This window comes from Vulpes lagopus, chromosome 4 (genome assembly GCF_018345385.1).
Source record: "Vulpes lagopus strain Blue_001 chromosome 4, ASM1834538v1, whole genome shotgun sequence".
In the NCBI taxonomy this organism is placed as follows: Eukaryota; Metazoa; Chordata; class Mammalia; order Carnivora; family Canidae; genus Vulpes; species Vulpes lagopus.
This window is the reverse complement of record NC_054827.1, coordinates 90,031,128-90,058,335: the sequence shown is the minus strand read 5'-3', so window position 1 is coordinate 90,058,335 and position 27,208 is coordinate 90,031,128. Positions and strand designations below refer to the sequence as shown.

The 27,208-nt window shown below is 42.5% G+C and overlaps 1 protein-coding gene across 1 annotated transcript in view; it reads left to right on the top strand.

Moving 5' to 3' along the window:
• The window catches only part of IQGAP2 (IQ motif containing GTPase activating protein 2), a 302,560-nt gene that overhangs the window by 118,589 nt on the left and 156,763 nt on the right, over window positions 1-27,208 (top strand). The window lies entirely within an intron of this gene.

Here is a 27,208-nt window from a genome sequence, read left to right as displayed (position 1 = left end):
TGGAAAAAAAAATTTGTGAATCTGCTTTGACATATCATAATCACCCAAAGTCCATAGCTGACATTATGGTTCACTCTGGGTGTTGTACATTCTGTGGGTTTGAACAAATATATAATGATGTTTTTATCATTATGAATACAGAGTACTCATATCAGAGTACCACACAGAGTAGTTCCACTGCCTTAGAGATTCTCTGTGCTCCACCTATTCACGCCACTCCCTCACCTTACAGCCACCAATCTTTTTACTGTGGCCATAGTCTTGCCTTTTCCAGACTGTCATATACTTGGAATATAGCATGTAGCCTTTTCAGATTGGCTTCTCTCACTTCATAATAAATATTTAAGGTTCCTCTATATCTCTTTATGGGTTGAAAGCTCATGTCTTTTTAGCTCTGAATAATGTTCCATAATCTTAACGTACCACAATCTGTTTATCCCACCTACGGAAGGACATCTTGATATGCTTCCAAGTTTTGGCAATTATGGATAAAGCTACTATAAATGGGGGGGGCGCGGTTTATGTGGATATAAGGTTTCAACACCCTTGGGTACATAGCAAAGGAGCACAGTTGCTGGTGGTATAAGAGTAAGTTTAGTTTCTTAAGGAACTGACTATCTCCCAAAGGGGCTGTACTATTTTGCATTCCCACCAGCAAAGAATGAGAGTTCCTGTTGCTCCACATCCATGCTAGGATTTGGTATTGACAGTTCTAGATTTTGGCCATTCTAATGGATGCATAATGGTATCTCATTGTTTTCATTTGCTTTTCCCTGATGACGTATGATATGGAACATCTTTTCTTATGCTTATTGGCCATCTGTATATCTTCTTTGGTGAGGTCCCATTAGTACCTTCCAGTTTATTTTTCCAAAACCCATCCACTTTGTTTATGAACATTGTATCTAAGAGGTCAGGAATATGATAAAGGTGGTTGGTTAACCTGAACTTAAAGATTGAAAACTGGCTTTTCCTGCATCTTCCCATTATTGCCCCAGGTTTCATAGGTAGATGGAGTCTCACTGTCCTCACCATTGGAAAAGTAGCCCAAAGCATAACATAAGTGAGAAACATATTTACTAAGAATTCTAAGCCTTTGTCAGACCCTTCTTGTGTTTCTTTGATGATATAAAAGCCAGTAATGATTGCTAATTTGAGTCTAGGATTTTCACCTTATTTTATCTGAATCCTTGCACTTAGGTCAAAATATTTGTCCCTTGGGCAGAGGACAGCAGGTGCAAGAGCTATGAGGTGGGGACAGAGCAGGCACTACAAACTGAAAGAAGGCCAGTGAGGCCAAGCATCAGGCAGGCTGGAGCTCAGGGCCTTATAGCTACCTGAAGTCTTTAGTGGACCTGATGCTGCAGGCAGTGGACAAGTCATTGAAGCATTTTAAGCAAAGTGAGATCAGGTTTGTACTACACAAGAACTTTGCCAATATGAAGGCAAATTGGTGTTGGGCAGGAGTAGATCCTGAAGAAACAGTTGAAAACTCTTTGCAGTGATCCAGGTGAAGTATACTTAATACTTTACCTTAATTGTGTTTGAAAATATAAAAATGTTTGAAAATATAAAAATATTTAGGTGCAAGGCACCTTGGTGGCTCAGTTGGTTGAGAATCTGCCTTTAGCTCAGGTCATGATCCCAGGGTACTAGGATTGAGCCCCACATTGGGCTCCCTGTTCAGTAGGGAGTCCGCTCTCTTTCCCTCTGCTGTTCTCCCTGCTTATGCATTCTTGTTCTCTCTCTCACTCTTTCTCCCTCTCAAATAAATAAATCTTTTAAAAGAAATAATGAGGTCTGTATTTTTTAAAGTAGAATAAAAACCCTGTAAGTTACAAGTATGGTATAGGGTAAAACATTTTTTTTTAACCTCAGTGCCATTTTTTTAAATTTAAAAAACTTTCTTTTTAACCTCAATGCCATTTTTTTAAAATTTAAATTCAATTAATTAACATATGGTGTATTATTAGTTTCTGAGGTAGAGTTCAGTGATTCATCAGTTGTATCTAACACCCGGTGATCTTTCCATCAAGTGCCCTCCTTAATGCCCATCACCCAATTACCCCTTCCCCTCAACCTTCCCTCCAGCAACCCTCAATTTGTTTCCTAGAGTTAAGGGTCTCTTATGGTTTATCTCCCTCTCTGATTTTTGTCTTGTTTTATTTTTTCCTCCATTTCCCTATGATCCTTTGTTTTGTTTCTTAAATTCCACATATGAGTGAAATCATATAATTGTCTTTCTCTGATTGACTTATTTCATTTAGCATAATACCCCTAGTTCCATCCATATCCTTGCAAATGATAAGATTTCATTTTTTAAAAGATTTTATTTATTTATTCATGAGAGACACAGAGAGAGAGAGAGGCAGAGACACAGGGAGAGGGAGAGGCACACTCCATGCAGGGAGCCCGATGTGGGACTTCTTCCAGAACTCCAGGATCATGCTCTGGACTGAAGGCAGCACTAAACCGCTGAGCCACCCAGGGATTCCCAAGATTTCATTTTTTGATGGCTGAGTAATATTCCATTATATATAAAAACCACATCTTCTTGATCTGTTCATCTGTTGATAGACATCTGGGCTCGTTTTTTCCATAGTTTAGCTATTATGGGCATTGCTGCTATAAATACTGGGATGCAGTTGCCCCTTCAGATCACTATTCTTGTATCCTTTGGGTAAATACCCAGCAGTGCAATTGCTAGGTCATAGTGAACTGGAATAGGCAGGGGTGCTGTACAGAGGGGCCCAGGGAGGGGGCTGGTTGGTGGGCAGCAGTTCAGTGCACCTGAGGCTGGGGGTGCCCATGGCAGAGCCCTCCTGGTGGCTCAGGGGGTGAGCCCAGCTTCTCTGCCTCCTGTTCCACCGACTGGCTCCCGTATGCACTGTCCTCCTTCACCTCTGTCCTGGGCAGCTTGTCTCGGGCCTCAGGGCCCCTCAGCAGCCTCACTCCTTCCTCCAGGCCCATGTCAGACAGGGTGCCCAGCAGGCCTGCCAAGTCCACCAACCAGCTTGTAACTGTGCAGGAGGCTGCCGCTGGGTGAGGCAGTCTTCCGGTACGTGTCCACCAGACTGTGCAGCCCCAGCCATTCTGCTAGCTCTGCCCAGCTGCCCTGGGCTCCTGGCCCATCTAGCAGATGCTCTAGATTCTGTAGGACTGCATCCTCAAGTGGCAGCTCTGGCCCTGGAGGGCTGGGTGGGGTCAGGGGAGGTGCCATGGTGTCCTGAGCAGCATTTAGCAGCAAGGTCTTCACCTTGGTGCTGCGAGTGAGGTCAAGAGGTGTATGGCCCCGGGAGCTGCCTCAGGCGTCCCTCTCAGGTCCCTCAGAATCTGAGTCACTACCAGAGGTAGGGGGCGAAGGCAGTGGGTGTAGGGGCTCCTCATTCTCTGCATGGATATCAGCACCAGCCTTTAGAAGGAGGCGGGTGAGAGTGGGGGATCCCAGTCCAGCTGCCAGGTGTAGGGGTATGTTTCCCGCAAAGGTGCGGGCATTCACATTGGCACGGAGCTTGGTGACCAGATGCTCTCTTTTTAACTTCTTGAGGAACCTCCACAGTGTTTTCCAGAGTGGCTGTACAGTTTGCACTCCCACCAACAGTGTAAGAGGGTTCTCCTTTTTCCACATCCTCACCAACATTTGTCGTTTTCTGATGTGTTAATTTTAGCCATTCTGACCTGTGTGAGGTGGTATCTCATTGTGGTTTTGATTTGTATTTCCCTGATGCTGAGTGATAAGGAGCATTTTCTTATGTGCTTGTTGGCCATGTGTAGGTCTTCTTTGGTGAAATGACTGTTCGTGTCTTCTGCCCATTTCTTGACTGTATTACTTGTTTTTTGAGTGTTGAGTTTAATCAGTTCTTTATAGATCTTTGATACTAGCCCTTTATCTGATGTGTCATTTGCAAATATCTTCTTCCATTCTGTAGGTTGTCTTTTGGTTTTGTTGACTGTTTACTTTGCTGTGCAGAAGCTTTTTATCTTGGTGAAGTCTCGGTAGTTCATTTTTGTTTTTGTCCCTTCATTTGAAGATATATCTAATAGGAAGTTGCTGCGGCCGGGGTCGTAGAGGTTGCTGCCTATGTCCTCTCAGATTTTGATGGATCCCTGTCTCACATCTAGGGCTTTCATCCATTTAAGTCAATACCATTTTTAAAAATCACCACATTTGTGCAGGACTAGTTACAAAACTTGCAGAGGCTACTGCAGAATGAAGAAATGAGACCCCCTTGTTCAAAAGTTAAGAATTTTGAAGTGGCTATGATAGAACATTAAATCAAATGCAGGGCCATAGAACTGCCCTGTAGTTGCCCCTGAGTCCCTGTAATAGAGTGACTTGAGTCAGTCCCTGAGAAACTTCTCTGCCCATTCCAGTGAAGACTGGTGAGTCCCTTGCTATAGGCAGAGAGGAAAAGACTGAAGCAAAGCTTGTATAGCTCAAAGCCCTTCTTAAGCTTACTAGTGATGATTGATAACCTGTAGAGAGGATTTGAAATTCAAATTGAAAATAAGGATTATGACTGAGCTAGCTGAATGAGAATGATGGTAGAAATTATGAATCTTTGTTATTTCTTGTTTTAATGACTGTGACTGATGAAAACATAACTAAGAAAGGGAGGTACTATCTGAATATGTTCCTTAGAACTATTCCTTACCTGGCAGCCCCGGTGGCACAGCGGTTTAGTGCCGCCTGCAGCCCGGGGTGTGATCCTGGAGACCTAGGATCGAGTCCCACGTCGGGCATCCTTGCATGGAGCCTGCTTCTCCCTCTGCCTGTGTCTCTGCCTCTCTCTCTCTCTCTGAATAAATAAGTAAATAAATCTTAAAAAAAAAAAAAAAAACAACTATTCCTTACCAACATGTACCATTTAACTGGCTTTCTGAGAACATAATCTTGCATAGTTTGGGAAACGTTGGTTTGGACAAAAAAATTCCTATCCAAAAAAAAAATTTTTTTTTCTTTAAAGAACTAATGAGATACAGTGGTGTACCTGGGTGGCTCAGTTGATGAAGCGTCTGCTTTCGGCTCAGGTTATGATTCCCAGGGTCCTGGGATGGAACCCTGCATCAGGCTCCCTGCTCATTGAGGAGTCTGCTTCTCCCTCTCCCTCTGCCTCCTCCCCCCCGCCCCCTGCTCATGCTTTGTCTCCATCTCTGTTTCTCTCAAATAAATAAAATCTTTAAAAAAAAAAAAAAAGAATTGGTGAGATGTAGCTTTTCATCTCAATTTCAAGTGTTAGGACCTGCTCCTTTTGTTTGGTGCCTTTTAAAAATGGTTTGAAGAACTCGCTGGCCTTTTCGTGGGAAGTATCAAAAATTTTCAGTTCTTTAATTCCTATTAAAGGAATTAAATTTTCAATCTAAAATTGAAAGTATAATATATACATATTTTTTTACCTACTAATATCACAGAGGGAGGGATAGTGGCTTTGGGATTTCTCGTTTTGGAATGCTGTCTTTTTTATTGGTAAAAAGTTGTCTTGGTGAGTTCTGTACCAGTGATATCTTGAAGGCAAAATGTGAGAACCCCTTTTAAAGCACGGCTTACATTTCTAGAGAAAAGACCTTGTGCTTACTAAACCAAGTCCCTTTCAGCAATTTTCACTGACTCAGAACCCTGATATTTGCATAGTGATTCAACCTGCAAGGAGACTGGCTGCTGAGATAATTCGGTTAAGATAAGCCCTCTGGTTCAGTGCTTTTAAAAGGTTACTAAATGCCTTTCCTGAGTAGTGTGCTCTACAGTAGTTTCCAGGAACTTCTGATTATCTAAAATGCTACCTACAGAGCTGGGTAGTCATAGTGGTATTAAAGATTCTTTCAGAGAGACCCACAAGGCCAGTTTTGGACAGTTGACATTAAACACTGCAAAATTCCACAGTACAGACAGCTTGGCAAGTTTGATTCTGGTGCATTCTGTTCAGAACTGGTTTCTTGTTTTTTGTGTTTTTTTTCTCAATAGTAGTTTTGTTTTTCTGTGAAAGGTCAGACTGCACTTGTCCAGTACTGGTGGCGTTCCTTTGTGAGATGAGGGAAGGGGGTGGACATATTGACTTAGTGTTATTATGTATAATAAGCTATCACAACAGCAGGCTTTATAGACTTGAACATGTAATAAAGTCATCTGCATTTTAAAACTGCTGGTGAGCAGCTGCCAATTCTAAAATCACTTGGGACATTTGGAGGTCTCCGTTGAGCTCATTTTAGCCCTCTCTGCTCTTTGGTATAGTCAGGCAGAGCCAGCATGGATTTGCTCTAGAGTCAAGCTTAGTCAGAGTCCTGACCTTATCTTTTGGACTGTCGAGGTAGCATTCAGATTAGGTGGCTTCTGTAATGTAGGGTTACCACCGTGACGTGGCACAGCTCTTAAGTGAAGTGGCTGGTGTATGGCCTTCTATGTAGTGGGGATGGCATACCCATTGATTCCCCGGTACCCTACTAGGATGGGGGGTGCGGTGTGAGTGCAGACCTGTGTGAGTCTGGTCGTGTGTCCTTTCTCTTCCCAGGAAGTTGACGCTTGGCAGAGGCCTTTAGCTGAAGCCTCTTCCTTAGAGAGTGACCAGGGGTGGCCCGTGGTAAACTTTGGCCTGCCTTGAGTTACAGTACAATCCTATTGTACTGTTTTTCAGCTGCACACAATTTAGGAAGACTTTTTTTTCCTAGATTTTATTTATTTATTCATGAGAGACACAAAATAAATAAATAAAACCTCTCCACAGAGAGAGGGAGAGACACAGGCAGAAGGAGAAGCAGGCTCCCTGCGGGGAGCTCGACGTGGGACTCGATCCCGGGACCCTGGGGTCATGACCCGAGCTGAAGGCAGGCGCTCAACCACTGAGCCATCCAGGAGTCCCGGAAGAGTTTATAATTTATGTGAACTTATATCTGCTTTCAATATGGCTGCTTTCTTGAGGAGCTTTTCTTGAATTTGTTCAGGCTAGCAGCATGAAATAACTTTCTTTCTAGGCATTGCTTACAGTTGTGCTCTGGCAAATCCCAGTTTCCAGTCCTTGGATGATATCTATAATTCCTTCATCTTTCTAAGAACTCCCTTTCTAAAGAACTTCCCTTTCTAAAACTCCCTAATCTCATATCCAGTTCAAGCTGTGTACCCCTCCTCTCTCCTGAGCTCTAGTTCCTCCCCGTGTGACAGGAAACAGAGCAAGGGTCCAGCAGTTATTTAACTCAGCAAGTCACAGTTGGTGGTGAGAAAGTACTTCCATCTGGTTCATCCTGAGGTTAGGGGTCTCTGCACAAATGCTGTGTGGTTCTCCTGGGGCTGTGCGCAGCTTCCCCTCAGCCTCTTCTGCACGGGACGTGTTCAGGAGGTGCTGTGTCTCACTTTGGCATTGCTGGGTATTCATGTCCCATCCATGCTCCCATCTCCTCCTCGGAGCCCAGTGTCCTGTTACCTGGCTCAGCAGCTGCCTGGCGACCTTAGGGCTCCTACCCCACTAACTTGAACACTCCTTAAAAAAGAACTCTGTTACCTACAGAGTTCCCCTCCCACGCTTCCCAGGGGTTATAATAACCTGGAATGGAGTGGAGTATTCCACCTTCTTTCCTGATAGTGGTACACCTAGATGGCCTCTAAGCTCTGCTTCCAGGGAGCTCCTCCAGTGGGCTTCCCGCCTTCCACATCTCTAGCTCAAAAATGGAGGCCAGTCTCTGTGTTGATGGGTGTATCCCCCCAGTCCAGGTAATGGATGCCAAATTCTCCCAACTCTCTAACATGGCCCTCTCTGCCTTACTGCCAGCCCAGAGTGGGCCTGTGAGTTCCACAGCTCAGCAAGCAGCAGACAAGGAAGAGGATGCCTTTCTCCTCTACTTGCAGGTACCCCTCCTAGAGGTCCTAGAGGTTGTCTTAGAACCCCTCACAATGCTCCCAACTTGTTGGAGAAGCAAGTGGTAACTTGCACCAGAAACTTGCCCTCCACACAAAGCCAGCATCAACCGTTCTCCCTTTTCTTGAAGCTAGGTGGACAGAGGGGATGTGGTCAGCTAGTAGGACTGGTCCTGTGACCTCTGGGTAAGCAATATGGGGCACTGTCTATCCCTACCTGTCTATGGCCTTTTTTTTTTTTTTTTTAAGATTTTATTTATTTATTCATGAGAGACAGAAAGAGAGAGAGAGAGAGGCAGAGACACAGGCAGAGGGCGAAGCAGGCTCCATGCAGGGAGCCTGACGTGGGACTCTATCCCGGGTCTCCAAGATCACGCCCCAGGCCAAAGGTGGCACTAAACTGCTGAGCCACCCCGGCTGCCCTGTCTATGGCCTTCTAAGTAGGGTAGCTTCATTGTCCTCAGCCCTGGGCCTTGGCTATAAATCTAAGAATAAGAATAAGTCCCATTCAATTGTTTCTTCTTCATATTAGTAACATTCCCTTTCTTGAAATACCTACCATCTAGTGCAAGGGATGTTTTTTCAATGCATCCTTTGTTGCAGAACCTTAATACTTAGTGGTCCTGGTATAGGATGTGAGTTGTAGGCTTAAAAATAAATCTAACTTTAGGAAGGTACCACAAGACTCTCCATGGACTTTGCTATGGTATGAATGTTTGTTTCCTTCCAAAATTGTTATAGTCAAATCCTAATGCCCAATGTGATAGTATTAGGAGATGGATTTGGGAGACAATTAGTTCATGAGAGTGGAGGCCCCATGAATGGGATTGGTGTTCTTATAAGATAGATCCCACAGAGCTCCCCAGTCCTTTTTGCTACGTGAGGACACATGAGTAGGTGCCAGCCATGAACCACGAAGAGAGCCCTTACCAGACCATGCTAGCACCCTCATTTTGGACTTTGCAGCCTCCAGAACTGAGAGACATCATCTTAAAAAAAAAAACTTATTTATTTGAGAGAAAGAGAGAGCACACAAGCATGAACAGAAGGGGGGCGGGCAGAGAGAGAGGGTGAGAGAATTCCAAACAAACTCCCCACTGGTGAGTCTGATGGCAGGATTTGATCTCACAACCCTGAGATCTTGATCTGAGTCAAAACCAAGAGTTGGACACTTCACTAAGTGAGCCATCCAGGCGCCCCCCAAAATTATTAATAGCCGTAGGGATGAGAAGTTCAAGCTTCTCTGAGATTTCTTCAATTCCCATCTACTAACTCCTTGCTGGTAACTTGGAAATGTATGTTCTGCTGGAGAGATTGTTTGAATCACTGCTGCTGCTTCACATTCACCTAAGAAAGGAAAAATCAAAAGAAACTGACAATCACCTTAAATAATAGACTTGACAATTAGGTGTGAGTAAGGTACTTTATTGTTCATTTATTCAGCACACACAAGAGAGAAAAGGGAAGCCCTTGGAGGTATGTGAGTGAAATGGTGATCCCTGTCTGGGGAAAATTAATCTGGCAGCCGCTTGTAAACTGGATCATCTGGGGACAGTTTGCTGAGGATAGGGTGCCCTAGTCAAAGGTAAAAGGCCAGGCCAGAGATCAAAGGGCCTGAATAGGGCAGGTGACAATGTAGCAGAGGGGACAGGAGACATGAAGGGAGAGAGAAGCACAGGGTTGGTAGAAGCCAAGAGCCAGCTGGAATGAGAACAGAAAGGGACATTGCAGTTTGAACGTGGGGTCAATGAGAATAGAGTTTATCATGAACAGAAGTAGAGAATTAGAAAGGAAGATCAATTTGAACGTAGGGCAAGTCAGGGCTACCATTAGACTAAAGTGTCTTTGTGAGAAGGAAAATGCACCCCTTCCTCCAGAATACAGGCTGGTCCCTGGGGCCAGGCTCCTGTACACAGAGTCCACCTGTACACAGTGGCCCTGTGGAAACGTCCTGTAGAGCAGTGAGATTCCTGTGGTCACCATACGTCCTCAGGGCCATTCCAGGCTGTAAGATGTAAGGGGTGGCGTTTGTGTACGTGTGCTGGGGGGCTTGGGGGGTGGAATCCTTGGGGGTCCATATTGGTTGCTGAGAAAAGCCAGTAGGTAAGAAAGACTCCTCCTCTTGACTACCTTCCCTACATATATCCCTGTTCTTTTGTTTTTTTTTTTTAATTATGGTAAAATTTATGTAACAAAAAATTGGCCATTTTAACCATTTTTAAATGTACAATTCAGTGACACCAAATACATTTATAATGTTGTATAACTATCACCACTATCTATCTCCTGACCTACTTCTCTTGCAAAACTGAAACACTCCTCATTAAATCCTAACTCACCATTCCTACTCCCCCCAGCTCCCAGTAACCACTACTCTCCTGTCTCGATGAATTTGACTATCCTAGGTACTTCTTATAAGTGGAATCATACAGTATTTGTCCTTTTATGCCGGGCTTATTTCACTTAGCATAATGTCTTCAAAGTTCATCTCTGTTGTTGTATGTATTGAGATTTTATTAAGGGTGAATAATCCATTGTATGGATTTACCACGTTTTGTTGATTCATCTGTTGATGGACACTTTGATTGTTCCTACCTTTTGGCTGTTATGAATAATGCTGCTGTGAACTTTGGTATACTAGTATCTGCTTGAGTCCTTGTTTTCTCTTCTTTTGGGTATATACCCAAATGTGAAATTGTTGGATCATACATAATTCTGCTTGCTTTTTGGAGGAACCGCCAAATTGCTTACCACAGTGGCTGCACTATTTTACATTCTCGATAATACATAAGGGCTTCAATTTATCTACATCTTGAGTAACATTTGGTATTTTCTATGTGTTTTTTAAAATAGCCATCCTAACAGGTGATCAATCATTGAGGTGATACATCATTGTGGCTTTGATTTGCATTTCCTCGCTGTTCCTGTTTTACTTTTATGCTTCTAATGTATTTTTATCATCAGTATATTGATTGTGTGAATATAGTGTCTTGCCCCTTTTTTAAAACTATACTTTTCAGATATCTGCTAAGAAAGAACATCTGTTAACCCTGTAAATTTATGGCCAACCTTCACGCATCTGAAAACATACTCGTGGGGCATGTTTTCACTTCTCTTTGTAACGTTATAAAAATTTAAGATGTGTTTCGTTCGACATGCAGAGTGTTTAACTATTTTTAAATTAGTTCTGAACATTTTAAAAATCAGAAAAGCTTGTAAAAACTTGGATTTTCCACTTACAAGGAAATCTTGAAGGTAGAGCCCCAGTGGTTCACATTCTCATGAGGCAGCAGGACTGAGTAGCACATAGCCCTCTCCTGGGCAGCTCTGCCCCTTGCCAGTAACTTCCTCCCCGCTGCAGGCATCTGTTTGCAAGCCCTGCTAGAATGGACTTTCTGAAGCTAAAGTTAGTCTCGATTTATTCCTGTTGATATTAATAATTTAGAGGATTAGAAATGACTAATATTTACGCTCTACCTAGCTACTGAATACCTCTGCCGACACTTTCCAGTAAATTCTGAAATCTAGTATCTATTGTTGCTTGCCGTAAGCCCTGTGGCACAGGTCTTGCCAACAGATTGGTCACAACTGGTTAAAAGTTGCTTCAAATCTGAGTGTTTCTTCTTAGCTGGAATAATTTGAATCATGTTTCTTTATATGCATAAGGCTTCTAGCTCCATCATGGACTGGTGTGGTGGCTTCTCAGTGTGTTTCCACCTCATTTTCAGTCCCAGCTTGTTCTTGTCTCTCAGTAGTGAGCATACTGAGAGGACTGCTGTTTGCATCTGCTAGGTATCTGTGTTGGGGGGCGTGTGCCCGTCCTCCTAACGCCCTGTGTATATGCTAGGATTATGGCTGCACACGTGAGCGGAGCTGATGCGTGTGGTCTGCAGACGCAGGTAGCAACGTCTGTAGGGATTTCGATGGTGAAGACAGTTCGGGTCAGCGTCAGATCCTGTATCCTCCAGGTAATCGGAGCTGGAAGGCGCTGGGTGGGGCCGCCTTGCCGCTGGGAAGTGCAGGCCCTGGGAGCAGGCCCCGGCAGCAGCGGCCTCCCCTCACTGCCTCCCCTTGAGCAGGACCTGTTACTGCCTGGAGCCAGCCGCTGGCCCCAGCCATGTTTCCTGAAACCTGAGCACACCAGGGTGTGATGGTGTCCCCTCGGGCCAGGGCGTGACCCCGGGGCTTGGCGGCTGGGGCTCGGGCCTTCCCCCACGGCCGTGCCGAAGGCACTGCTCTATGGCCTCCGTGAGCCCGGTGTGGCCCAGTGTGGCCAGTGCTTGTCCTTCCTGCCCCAGCCAGGGCTCCGTCACCTCGGCCTGCACTCAGTGTGGTCCTAACCAGGCATCGCATCTGTAGTTTGAACTTCGTTTTCTCATTACCTAGGAGTTTCGTTTCTGGCTTCTTGCCGGTCCCACCTAAAAACTCCACTTATCTGTCACTTTTTCCCCCAGGGTGGGTGGGACAAGATTCCTTTTTATTCGTGTGGTGGACGTGCATTCCCCTCCTCTTTTAAGGATTTGCCACAGAAAAAAAGTCTTCTCCATTTCTGATGGCCATTTTAATACAGAACAATAATGAACTTGTTAGACACGTGGAATAGTCCTTAATGATCTGTCTGGAAATTCTTGCGTATCTCCAAGTCAAGAATTCACTGTGGATAGGATTTAAGGTCCTCGTTTCTCCAACATGCCATCAGCCTGATGACCCTGCCTCCTCCCTCTTGATGGCCAAGCCACCCCAGGTAGCTGCTATTTTGACGAGAGCTAGCACATGGTTTAAAAAAAAAAAATTCTAAGAAAAAGACTCAAGTTAGGGCACTGAGGTAGCTCAGTTGGTTAAGCGACTGAGTGTTGATTTCTGCTCAGGTCATGATCTTGGCATCATGAGATCAAACCCCACTTTGGGCTCTGCTCACTGGGAAGTCTGCTTTAGATTCTCTCCCTCCCTCTTCCTTTGCCCTCCCCCTGCTCACACACTCTCTCCCTTTTTCTCTCTTTCAAATAAATAAATAAAATCTTAAGAAAAGGACCCAAGTTGAAAACTTTTTAACATGGTTTCATTAAGATACAAGGATTCTGAAGCCCCCTGGGGCTCCTGCCACCAAATCATAGGAGCATCTATACTCTCAGTGCCAGGACCTACAGACCAAGGGTGGGGACATTAAACAGAGAATGCAGTCCCCAGCTGCCTTTGGTCCTGGGAAGATAATCTAGGTGGCTCTAATTAATAATTAACCTACATATAAAATCAAAGATGTAAGCCAAGTAGAACAGCAAATGCTGCCACCTGGTGAGCTGATTCTGGTTGAGCAGGGTGAAAAGGACCTAGGAGGAACAGGATCTAGCCAAGGGAAACCAAGGCAGGAGCTTAGAGAGAACTGGGTTGGAAGTCTTACTGAGTCTGATATAATTGGAACATTTTGCTTCTCATCCCTATTTTGTAATATATATACAGGGTGGGTGGTTGTTTAGTGTTTTGAAATGTTTATTTGGCCATATATACACATGGTACAAAATTTAAGAGGTCCAAAAGAGAGTACATGGTAGAAATGGAGTCGTCTTTTTCCAGTTCCTCTCCCAGAGGTGGCTACTCTTGATAGTTTCTTTTGTGGCTTACAAGTGTAATTTCTGAATAGAAACATATTGTTGTAATACTACATATATAAATATGTATATTTACAGATCATTATAAATATATAAATACTTCATACACTCACATTCTATAATTGTTATGTAATTGTGTGACACAACTGTGTACACAATTGGAAATATGATTAAATATTTTTCAGTAATGATGATTCTTGTAGTCTTTGTTTCAAATTGGGTGCCTGGGTGGCTCAGTCAGTTGAGCATCTGTGTTCCACTAAAGTCATGATTCCAGCATCCTGGAATGGGCTCCTATGTAGGAGTCTGCTTCTCCCCTCCCCCCATTCTCTTTCTTTCTTGCTTTAGCTCTCCCAAATAAATAAATAAAATCTTTTAAAAAAAATAGTTTCTTAAACAGAAAGAAAATTAGAATCTGTTCTCCCAAATAAATAAACAAAATCTTCTTTAAAAAATATTTTCTTGGGATCCCTGGGTGGTGCAGCGGTTTGACACCTGCCTTTGGCCCAGGGTGCGATTCTGGAGACCCGGGATCGAGTCCCACGTTGGGCTCCCGGTGCATGGAGCCTGCTTCTCCCTCTGCCTATATCTCTGCCTCTCTCTCTCTCTCTCTCTCTCTCTCTCTCTCTCTCTGTGTGTGTGTGTGTGACTATCATAAATAAATAAAAATTTAAAAACATATATTTTCTTAAACAGAAGGAAAGTTAGAATCTGGGACTGAACAGAATGGCCGTTATATAAAGCAATTGCTATTGACGACCATGGAACATGTCTTAGAGAAGAAATGACAGGTGCAAAGGTTGCACCAGTCACACTCTCCAGGGTATGGTACATAGTCTCACAGGTCACACAATAGTGGCCACAGCTTTGTGCTGGGCTCTCTTTAAGTTCTTTGTAGCTCTAGTTTCCTCCTTCCCAGAGGCTACTATTGGGGTATGTGTCAAATGTATCATTTAGGTCTGTGTGCATTCTGTATCTCCTTTGTGTGTAAGTACAGTTGACCCTTGCACAGCACAGATTTGAACTTAAAAATACAATTGACCCTTGAACAATGTCGGGGTTGTATGATAAATACAAGACTGTAAATATATTTTCCTTATGATTTTCTTGACATTGTTTATTATAAAAATATGATAAATAATATATATATAACATACAGAATATGTGTTAATAGAGTGTTTGTTGTCAGTAAGGCTTCCAGTCAACATTAGGCACTTAATAGCAGTTAGCTTTTGGGGGGGAGTAAAGACCTATATGCAGATTTTCAACTATGGTGTTGGGGTTAGTACCCCTAATCCCCACATGGATCCTGGGTCAACTGTATTTTTAATTTAGGCAAAGGTAAGGCTATCTTAGTTTCAGCTTTAGTTATTTTTAGTTTGAGGGTTGGGGGGGTTGTTTTGTTTTTGTTTTGGGGTTTTGTTCTTGTTATTGTTTTTCATACTAGGCTCTGAAAAGCTCCATTCTTACTGCTAGGTATACATCTAGTTTGTTGCTCCCTATCCTTATGTGGCAAAACTGAGATTTTGAATATAGTTGAAGCAATTATGGTGACTTTTACCCCGGTTTTTCTTTTCTTTGATCTTAGTCTTTGTTTATCATAAACTCTTTAGAAGACCGGTGTCTGGGGGCCCAGGCCATGGTCCCGGGGGCCTGGGATAAGCCCCTCCCTCTCCCCCTGCCCCTGCTTGTGCGCACTCTGTCTGTCTCCCTCTCAAATGAATAAAAAGAAACTAAAAAAAAAAATAAACAGTTTAAAAGAAATTTAAGCAACCCTAAAATCCCACCAACCTAGTGTAGCAGCTTTTCCTACTCTTTCATAGGTGGATACTGGCAGGATTATAGCAGCAACGACCAAAGAACGTGAATTATATCATTGTTTTTTCACTTCACTACATCTAAGTCATCGTCATAAGTTTTCATGGCTACATAATTTAATTTATAGCTACAACAGCACGATCTCTTCTGTGAAACAACTTCTAGGTTGTTTATGTTTTACTATCCCTGTGACTAACATCTTCGTGCATACAGTTGGTCTTCTGTTATTGCTGTTGTCTTCTATTATTTTGCCAGACAAGATGGGCAACAGGGGATTATGGAGTCGAAGAGAAAAGGCGTTCCATGGTTTAAGATGTGCGTTGCACATTCTGCCTCTCACTGTATTTCCAGAAATGGATGCAAGTGTCTGTCTTCCATTTAAAGCAGACTTCTTTTATTTTCGGAGTGTTATACTTAGAGCTGTTGTCATGGAAATTGATTTATCAGTGTTGTGATGGTCAGTGGAGAAATGAGGAACTGCTGGTTCTCCGAGTTGTGGAGAGTGCCATCTGCTACCTGCGTGTGTGTCCTGTCCCTCCCGCCAGTCCTTCTGCATGCACAGCACCCCGTTAATCGTGAGCCCTTTGGCTCTGCACCATCTGGGTCACCAGTAGCCGATTGGTGCGCGGCCCTGCTTCCGTCTGGCCTGGGGAGAGCGTGAGCTGGGGATTGGAACCCTGGGCGTGCAGGTGGAGAAGAGGGGTGCTTGGAGTGCTCCCTCTACTGTCTGCTCCTCCTCTGTCCCAACTGAAGGGCTATGAAGAAGTGGCTGGCTGCTTATAAAGATGATATTGGTGAAGAGGAGGTGGAGTGGGAGTGGAGCGCGGGAGGCGTGTGCAAGAACATTTGTTGGATTTATTCATTCTCCTCTCAGTGACAGTGATTGATGGCATCTGGCGAGTCGCTGTTTGTCACTTCCCTGGTACAGCTGGTAGTGTGGCGTGGGGGAAGTTGGTCACGCCTGGACAAAGGACCTAGCTGGTGAGGGAGAGGGGCTCTGGGCATGATACTTAGAAGTGACGAGCGGGCAGTTCAACTTTTCAGTAGTGTCTTCTCCTGCCGCTCAGTGCTATCTGCTGAGAACTACTTTTTTTTGGATCTTGAAGACACTAGAAGAACTAGTCCTTGTATCTCTGTTTGATTTCCCATCTCTGGGAGAGAACCTGGGAGAGGGTTAACTTGGAACACAAGATACCTGTTGCTTAAGGGAAGGAAGAGAAGAAAGGAAATCCACACTGGGTGCAGTTTGGGCCAGTTATGCTTCTTAGGTTTTAAAATTTGGCCTGGCTTTAGCTGTGGCATTCTCTTGGTGTTCTAGAATGTCTATTTAACAATTCGATATTGAATATTAGGATAGAAAGTGGGCACCTGGGTGGCTCAGTGGTTGATCATCTGCCTTCGGCCCAGGGCGTGATCCTGGGATTGAGTCCCACATCGGGCTCCCTGCAAGGAGCCTGCTTCTCCCTCTGCCTATGTCTTCGCCTTTCTCTGTGTCTCTCATGAATAATTTTTTTTTTTAAATCTTAAGAAAAAAGTAAGAGTCGTAAAAGGAGTTGAGGGTAGAAAGGAGTTGTGGCATATTGGCTAAGTTCACAATGGGCTTATTAACCTTGCTGCTTTCATTTTCCTGTGACATTGAGGCAAAGAAATGTTTAAAAGTGCAAGAACAGTGATTATTTTGTGGTTAGGTCATGTGCACAGTGCAGACAAAACCAGGAAGGAGAATCTGCTTCATCAAGCCTTTAGTTGTTATTGAGGCCAAAATTTATGCGGAAGCCTCAGATGAGCGTTGATTTGCCAGGAAACTGCTCCTGTCTAGTTAGTACTTTAAGTTCTTTTTCTCTGAGCCCCAGCTCATGGTTGCCTTGCCAAATGGAAGGTGTTTCGCACTGCAAATGAACATTACAGCCTCATCTCACCTCATCTCACTAGCAAGTTCAGAGAAGCCAGCAAGATAGAGTCCAACATCTTAGTTCAGTTTTCCATGGCAGTTTGATTTGCTGGTCCTCCCACAAGGTGTCCATGCTCCAGTAGTCTCCATCCAGAGGACTTTGGGCCTTACGTGTATAGATCTGTGTGGCCAGACTGCCTGGATGCCTAAGAAAGACCCTTCTTGGAGAATATATGTGGAATCTGATGGATTCTTTGGAACGTTACACTTGAAGTGAATGCTCACCTTCCTACCTGCTTATCTCCTTTTTTCTTCCTTTTTATGAGCAGCTGTTTCTTGAACACTGGTTGCATGCCAGGTCCTTTCTTTCCTGGGTGATTCCATATACAGTATCTGTTAGTTCTCATGACCCCTCTGTGAGGTCACTGGTATTGGGCCCCAATTTCTGAAAAGGGAAGTTCTGTTTCAGGTTGATGGTTACCTGCCAAAGTAACACAACTAATGAGTCGTAGAAGCAAGTTCGAGGCCACATTTTGGGGAACCCAAAGCCCAGTGATCAGCTGTACCTCACAGACACCTCTGAAAGTGAAAGCCCCTTCAGCCAGCCCAGAGAACGTTTTCGTCAACTGCACAGGCACACCTCACTTCGGGAAAAACAGTCTATGGAGATCTGAACTGGCTTTAGTTTCAGAGAAGGCTTCACTATGAGTTTCTGCTTAAGAAGTGAATATTGCCCGGAAGTGAGCATGAGCCCTGTTTAGCACATTCATCGTAATCTTTCAGAGCAGAACGCAGCGTGGAGGACACATGTGCTGTGGAGGTGACAAGCTGGGTTGAAGTCTGCTCACTGGCTTCTGTGAACAAGTTAGTGCTTAACTCTCTGAGCCTCTCTCCTCTCCATCAAAGGGAAATAATACTGATCTCATTGGGTTAGTGTGAAAATACGTTCATGTGAAGTGCCAAGTGTCTGCTGAGTGCTGAGCAGTGTGCTAAGCCATGTGCTGCAGTCGTTTGAGAATGGCATTGCCGGTGTCCTGGGAGCCCCCTTCCAGTGGAAACCTGGCTCTCATGCACTCATGCACGTGTATAAATATTTGTGTATCCTCTACTAAATACCACGTGAGTCTATAAATTGTGTAAGGTAATAGTTGCGGTGGGGTGGCGGGGGTGGATGGCCTGGGTTGGATTAGCTAAGGGGCTGCTACAGACTGACGAGAGGAAACGGCATGTTTGACATGGTAAGAGGCTGGCGTGATTGCTGCCTCAGGAGAATATGTGTGGCAGGGGACAGCTAAACCAATATCGCAAAAGGACAGATGCAGTCAGTAGTTAATGTTGGCTGTTGTGCAGAGGGTGGTCCTGGGAGGTGGCAGTGAACAATAAAAGCTACAAATAGCTCCCACTGGGGGCACTTACTTACAGGCTAGGCACCGCTCTCAGGTTCTTCTTTAATTAACTAACAACACTTGAAGCAGTATTATTATTATCCCACGTTCCAAATGAGGAAACAGAGACCCACACAGGTTAAGTGACCAAGCGATGAGACCAGTGAATGGCAGTGTGGCTTCAATCTTGAGTAGTTGGCTCTAGAGTTTGTGCTTTTAACTGCTGCGCTATATGCCTCTCAGGCACAAGGACCTTGCTCCTATGGAGTTTACGTTAGGACTCAAACAAAGAAATGTGGTGTAATCTGCCAGGTAGAAATAAATGCAGTGGAGAGAAATGGAAGTGGGTAAGGGGCTCTAGAGGACGATGGGGTTGGTTTTAGCTTGCATGCTTGCTTGGGCTACCATAGCAAAATGCCATAGAATGAGTGATTTAAAGCAAACTTATTTTCTCAAATTTCTGGAGGCTAGAAATTCAAGACCAAGATGTCAGCATGTTTGGTTTCCCTGGAGGCATCTCTCTTTGACTCGCAGATGACCATCTTCTTGCTGTGTTTTCCCTCCGTGTGGGCATAGCCCTGGGATCTGCGCTAATCTCCTCTTGTAAGGACACAAGTCATTCTGAATTAGGGCCCACCCTCCTGGCCTTATTTTAACTTACTCTAACTCTTTTTCCAAGTACAGTCACCCTCTGAGCTACTAAGGATTAGGATATCAGCATATAAATTTGGAGGGGACACATTTCTGCCATAGACTTTACCCTCTAGATTCCCAAACTCACGTTCTTCTCAAATACAAAATGCATTTGTCTGTACCCCAACAGCCCCCATATCTTAACCACCCTAGTGTCCACTCCAAGCCCCAGATTTCCCCTAAATACCATCTAAATCAAGTGTGAGTGAGAATAGAGGGAAGATTCATTCCGAGGCCAAAAGTCCTTTTCAGCCATGAAGACCTTGCCTATGAGTCCAGGCAAGTTATGTGCTTCCAAAATACAGTGGAGGGGGATGATCCCAGGCCTTCCCATTCTAGAGGGGAGAAATTAGAAAGAAGAAAGAGCCCATGGATACAAAGCAAGTCAAAACCAAGCAGGACAAGTTACATTAGATTTTAAGTCACAGGAATCATCTGCTTGACCCTCTGTCCTTCAGGCCTGCCTTCCAGAAGACTCCCTGGGGTAGCAGTGTGGCCCATTGAAACCAGGGAGGAGACAGAGGCTGGGCCGAGAGTGGGACAGTAGCCCTGCCCATCTCTCTGAATCCTCTTCAGGCTCATTCTTCCCTTGTCTTGTTCACAGCCAGGTAATTCTGTTGTTCCATCCATAAAACCCCAGAGGTCTGACAGCCTGTCTTCATCTTTAGCTTGTCTCTTATCACAATCCTAGTGTGCAGTGTCTCTGCTGGTATAGCCCCATGTGTAGGCATTTCTGGCGGATTAGATGGTGATGATCCAGTCACACCCTTTGTGCTCCATAGCACGCTTTCTTGGTTTTTTTTTTTGCGACGTTGAAAGGCTGAGAACCTTTCAAATCTTCAAGTTCTGCCTCTATGTTTAACGATTCCTTCTTCAATTTCTGTTTCCTGTCATGTTTTACTATAAGCAGCAAAGCTCATCCAAGCTGTGCGCTTGATGTGCTAATGTTTCATTCGTGATGTTCATGAATGATGAATCTTGCTTTACTTTCCAAGCCTTGAAGCCAGATTGTTGATATGGTGAGAGGCACCTGAAAAGATACATGCACTTAATGTTTTCCTTCAGGGGAAATTGTATTAGATGGGTGTGTCAATCAATATGCTTGTTTAAATAAGAAAGGAAAGAAAGAAAGAAGGAAAGAAAGAAAGAAAGAAAGAAAGAAAGAAAGAAAGAAAGAAGAAAGAAAGAAAAGAAAAGAAAGAGAGAAAGAGAGAAAAAAGAAGAAAGAAAAAAAAGAAAGAAAGAAAGAAAGAAAGAAAGAAAGAAAGAAAGAAGGAAAAAAAGAAACTTAGAGTATTTTCTTTTAGTCTTCTTCTGCTTCCATCCTCCATCACAAACTGGATTAAATCACAAACTGTCATTTCCCCTGTACTCCCATTACACCGGCTTTTGTCAGTATTTTAATGTTTGTTACCACAAGACTCTATTTAGGCTCCAGTGGCCTGGTGTAATCAGCAGTCCAGCTCTTGTTTTTATATATGCAAAAGGGACAGGAACTTGAGAATACACTGTATTTCATTATTTTCTCTTTATGAGATAATACGTACTTATGAGGAAAAAAATGATACGTGAAGAGATGAAAAGTCTGCCAGTTATGTGATTACATAAGGAAAACCACTGTTAATATTTTGCAATATTTTCCAGTCCCTGTGCACTTATTTAAATATATGTAATTTTAGAAATAGAATTATCAATTTTATAATATTGCATCCTGTCCCTTTCTCCTAAATCTACCACCAATATTGTTCCCTTTTCTTTTTTTATTATTATTTTTTTTTAAGTAGGCTTCACACCCAGCGTGGATTCCATTTTTCCATTTTCTTAAATATTTTTTAAAGTATCTTGAGTGGCTATATAACATTGTAAACAATAGAACATGATTTTGTTATACATGTATGTTATTTGCAGCTTTTGTGTTGAACAGAAATGTTGAACCATTGCTGTATTTATTAAATTGTATTCACAAAGTAAAACATCTGGGTTATATTTTAAGTTTCTTCATGTGTTCTTTAAAGAAACATACAGTGTGGTGGTTAATGTACAGACTTCAGAGTAATCTTTGAATTCATACTTTGTTTTTCCCTCTTATATACAACACTTGGACACTACATTTCATCTTCCTTGGTATTTGACTCCTCACGGTCTTTTCTTTTCTGTTCTTTTCTTTTCCTTTCTTTTTTTGACTCCTATTTTTAAAGATGATAACTCACTGAGTTACAAGAAGAGTAAATGAAACTTTATGGAAAAAAAAAAAAGAAACTTTATGAAGTATAGTGCCTAGGACTTAAGAGGTGTGCAGTAATTATTTACTATCATATCATCAGATTGCTTTTGAGAAAGTTCATACTAGTAAATTATAACTGACCATATTGAGGAGAAGGTTGTATATCTGAGAACATGCAAGCACAATTATTGGACACCAGTAGAGAAAGATTCCAAGAAGGTGTGACTTGTGACCCCTTGCATCCTTACCCTGATCTCTGTATCCCAGAGGCTCCAAGTTCCCAACACGTGTTATCAAATATATGTAAAAATTTATTTATTCAACAGAGAGAGAGAGAGCACAAGCAGGAGGAAGCAGCAGAGGGACAGGGAGAAACAGGCTCCTCAAAGAGCAGGGAGCCCAACATGAGGCTCGATTCCAGGACTCTGGGATCATGTACCTGAGCTGAAGGCAGACAACTGACTGGGCCACCCAGGAGCCCTTCAAGTATATATATGTCATTAATCCCACATGTTCTGGGTTACATTTTTTTTTTAACTTTATAGGCTCTTTGCTTTGTGGAATGTGCCAACCTAGAAACATTAGAACATGTAAATGTCTTTTTTGTGTTTGTGTATTCGTATATAGCAAGCCAGCCATCTGGGCAAGCGTGTGGTAGTATCTGTATAATGCATCCACGTAGATGGCTCTCTGGGCTAAGCCTAAACAGAAGTGCAGTAAAGTCTGATTGGTGCCTGGAGTTAGGAAGAATTATCAATAGAGCACGTATGTGAGCAACTGTATTCTGTGAGATAATTTACAATTTTTTTCAAAATGTTCAAAAATTTATCCAACATGTTAGAAATGGGGCTCCAAGGTCTGCAAGCTTTCTTATACCCATCATTGTCTCAGGCCGGGCTGCTTACTTCTCTTTCTTCCTTATCCCGCATCTAAAAGAACATAGGGAAGGAGAGTACCATTAATATATTCAATATCCTTCTCTAAGAAATAACTCACCCATAATGATTCTCTCAAAAAAATACTTAAATAGAAGGGAACCACACATGTGACTTTCGAGTGCCAGCTCTCTGCTAGATGCAGTATCAGTGCTGTTCAATTTAATCCACAAAGCAACTGGGAACTATTGGCATCCTAGTGTCATTGATGACCTGAGACCCTTTACTCTGTAAACTGAGTGGTTTTGCCTGATCCACCACTTGGAACAGTGTCTGGAAAGTAGTAGATTCTCAAAAATAGTAACTGGATTAAATCTCTCAAGATTATACATCTGGTAAGGGAATCGGCCGTGTTCAAACTTGAAGACATCTAATAATTGTGGTCAGTGTTTGTTGGGTTCTAACTGAGTGCAGTACCAAACGTCAGAAAGTCAGAACCTATACTAATTAACTCCTTACAATAGCGCCCCCCCCCCCCCCCCCAGGACAGATGCTTTTAAATATGCTTGTTTTAAAGAAAAGTCACTGATGTACTGCTGGAACTGAATTTGAGCCCAGAAAATGTAAACATCCCTAAGGCCATGGTTTTAGTTAGTAAATTGGTTTATGTCTTTTAGTTGCCTGCTATTTTCATTATATGAAATGTTGCTAAGTGTTCTAGGAAGAGGGGGTTTTGTGGCCCAAACTTTGGAGGAACATTAGGTTAAAGGACATTAAACTCAGTTTCCTACTTTAGGAATTTTCTGAGCTTTCAGCATACTACTGCCACTTAGGAGTCTTCAAGACAGGTTATAGAATGCAGTGTTTTTTATTTTTTGTTTTTTTTTAAAGATTTTATTTATTTATTTGTCAGAGCATAAGCAGGAGGAGCTGCAGATAGAGGGAGAGGGAGAAGTAGACTCCCTGCTGAGCAGGGAGCCCCATCTGGGGCTTGATCCCAGGACCCCGAGGTCATGACCTGAGCCAAAGGCAGACACTTAACCAACTGAGCCACCTAGGTGCCTCGAACGAACGCAGTGCTTTTTAAACTTAGATGGTCCCCTGTCCCCCTAGGACACTATTAACATTTCCTGAAGCCCGCATTCCGTAGAACACAGTTGAGAAATGCTTGCCAGGCTCAGCAGACTCTGCTGTATTGTCTCCATCCTAAAGAGGAGAGTGAGAAATATATCCACTGAAGTCTGCTCCATTCCTTGTAGATCAAGGAGTTGTGTGTTGATTCTACTCATGGTACTACATGGGGTGTTTTAAAGAAAATAATTAGCCCTTTTTTTTTTAACATTTCACGTCAAAAAAAAAAATTTCATGTCACTTTCTTATAATGAACTTAATAAGTATTTTATGAGAATAGGATGGACCCATGTCAGTTTTGCAGTGTGAGTTCCTGCATCCCTATTCCCCTGAGCTATTAAGGCTTATTGAATTGTGGTCACCATTTTGCATCAGCGTCCAGCAAATGAGAGAGGTTGACCATGAAATCTCAATCCGCTCCTCTTGATGTTTTACTTCCTATTGCATAAAAGGTAACCAATTACACTATATGTATAAAAATATCTAGTTTTTGCTTTTGTTCTTTTAAGAAAATATATCTCCTAAGCTGATTTTCAAAACATTTAGGGAGATAAATTGACTTGTAATACTTGAAAGATCATGAAACAGAGCATTGCAATAAAATAGGGTTTGTGCATGGAAAAAACACACACTTTTTTGTTTCTTGGCCAGCAGTTGTACTTTTGGGCCATTTCTTCCATACAGTGCTGTATGATAGAGACCAAGATTTATAGTTGGCGATTTCCTGAATAACAACTCAGATAGCAAATGCCTTGGTGAAACAACTTTCATATGTTCGGCAAGGCACAAAGTAACACAGTAGAATGGATCGTTTGTCTCATGGTTTTTATAAGGGTTTTTTGTTTTGGTTTTTTGGGTCTCTTACAAGACAAAAGGACATTAGTTATTTTTCTTTTTTGCCTTAACCTAGAAAATAAAATAAAAAAATAAAAGTTGAAGAGAGGCTGTTTGAATGAAAAAAAAAAAAAAAGGAAAATTTCCTTTTACTTCTGATTTCTCTGTACCCAGTGAGTGATACGAACTTTGCCTATAGAGGGAAGGAAAAACAAGCACATGGATAGGAAAGTAGTCCCTTCATCATGAGAAGGAAGATGAAATTCTGTAACAACTCTTCAGTTTCTCATAAGAAATAGCTGCAACTTTTGCTTCGGGATGAGACATTCACATAGTGGTGTTGTGGTTCAATAGGAGTAATCAGTAGAAGGAATAGGGGGAGACGCAGTAAATGCAAGGGCATCAAGAGGAGGCACAGACGAATCTGGTTTTCATTTATGAGGATTTTTAGGTCGGTTTTAAAGACAGGCTCTTGATGACATAAGGTCTTTGTAGCTTGATTTTGTGTGTGCATACTGTATGTTCCATCCATATGTACATCATCCATATATAGATCAATAGCATAGAATCAAGAGTCTAGAAACAACTTTTTACATTTGCAATCAGCTGATTTTTTAAGGACATCAATTTAATGGGGGGACAGCTAGTCTTTTTAACAAATAGTGGTGAGAAAACTATAAATCCACATGCAAAAGAAAGACTTCAGACCCTTACCTCTCAAAATTTACAAAAAAAAAATAACTGAAAAGGGATCACAGGCATAAGTGTACAAATTAAAACTGTAAAGCTCTTAGAAGAAAGCATAGATAAATGTTTGTGACCTTCAGTTAAGAATTTCTTAGATAAGACACTAAAAGTACAGGCAATGAAAAAATAGATAGATGGGACTTTGTCAAAATTAAAACCTCTTTATTCTTACAAAGACAACATCAAGAAAGTGAAAAGATAGGGTGCCTGAGTGGCTCAGTCAGTTGAGGATCTGCCTTCAGTGCAGGCTGTGATCTCAGGGTCCTGGGTTTGGGCCCCACATCGAGCTCCCTGCTCAGCAAGGGCCTGCTTCTCCCTCTCCCTCTGCCTGCTGCTCCCCCTGCTTGTGTGCTTTCTCTCTCTTTCTATGTACAATAAAAAATAAAATCTTTTTTAAAAAGTGAAAAGACAACATACAGAGTGAGTAGAGATACTCAAATTATTTATCTGATAATGGACTTGTATACCAAATATATAAGGAACTCTTATAACTTCATTATAAAAATAATCCAAGAAAATATGGGCAATGGATTTGAATAGACATTACTCTAACAGTTATATACATGGGCAATAAACACATAAAAAGATTTTAAATATGATTAGTCATCATGGAAATGAGAATAACCATTATGAGGTACCCCTTTGCCTCTACTAGGAAGGCTATAATAAAAAAAGACAGCAAAGTGTGGGCAAGAATGTGGAGAAATTAGAATCCTCTGTCACTCTTGCTAGGACTATAAAATGTTGTTGCTGCTCTGGGAAACAATCTGGAAGTTCCTAAAAAGACTGAACATGGAGTTGCCTTACCATCCAGCAATTCCACTTTTAGGTGTATACCCAAGAGAAATGAGAGCCTCTATCCATGCCAAACCTTATACACTAATGTTAGTATACAAGTTAGTAGCATTGTTCCAAATAGCCAAAAAGTGGAAAAAACACAGATGTCAATAAACTAATAAAATGTAATATATCCATACTGTGGGGTATTACTCAGCAATAAAAAAGAATCCAGTACTGATACATTCTACACCTTAGATGAACCTTGAAACCATATGCTGAGTGAACAAGGCTAATCACTAAAGGCCACGTATCGTAGAATTCCATTTACATGAATGTACAGAATAGGCAAATCAGGAGAAAAGTACATTAGTGAGCTGGGAGTAGAGGGGCGAATGGCAAGTGACTATTAATGGGTCTGGAGTTTCTTTTGGGAGTGATGAAAATGTTCCATTCCTGAGAATGGTGATGATCTCACAGCCCTATAAACATGTTTAAAAATCATTGCATTGTATATCTTAAATGGGTGAGTGTATGGTGTATGGACTATTTCTTAGTAAAATTATTAATAAAACAAAATCATATTACATAATTACACTGTAATGTTGAATTCCATTATAATTTTAGACTCATAGACTAAAACTCAGTTTAGAGTTTTAAATGACCTTTTCCAGTACATACAGCTACTGATCACAGAGGCAGACTTCCTGAACATCGGGCCAGTTGTCTCTACATTGTGATCGTTATAGGAAGTGTGATCCCAATGAACCACAAAAATCACACTAAGCGTATTTATTGGTTTGGCCAGGTAACACTGGCTTGTATAACAGATAAACCACTAAGTTGAGGTTGGCAATAGAAGTTTTAATTCTTGCTCAAGTAAGGTTAAATAACATAAGATGAGGATGAGGGGCCACAGGCACCTCTTTACCACAGTTTTTCAGGGACCCAGGCTGATGGAGTTCTTTCTCTTTCAAAGCTGTCATGAGCTTTATTGTATTTTTTTAAAGATTTTATTTTTATTTTCTTTATTTTAAGTAGGCTCCACACCCAGTGTGGGGATTGGACTCACAACCTCAAGATCAAGAGTCACATGCTCTACCAACTGAGCTAGCCAGGTGTGCCCTACCACCACCACCACCACCACCACCACCTTGCCACAAGCTTTAGTATCCTGCCAGCAGGCAGCAGAGGAGACAGTGGAAGCTCATCTAAGGGAGACTTTCCTGAGGCACGCCTAGGGGCAATGCACATCATTTCCTCTCCTATTCTGTGGTCACAACCCAGCCACTTGGCCCCACACAGATATTGTGGGACTGGGAAATGTCGACCCTGGCCAGCAGCCATTCCTAGCTATCCCCTAGCTTCTGGAATGAACTATTTG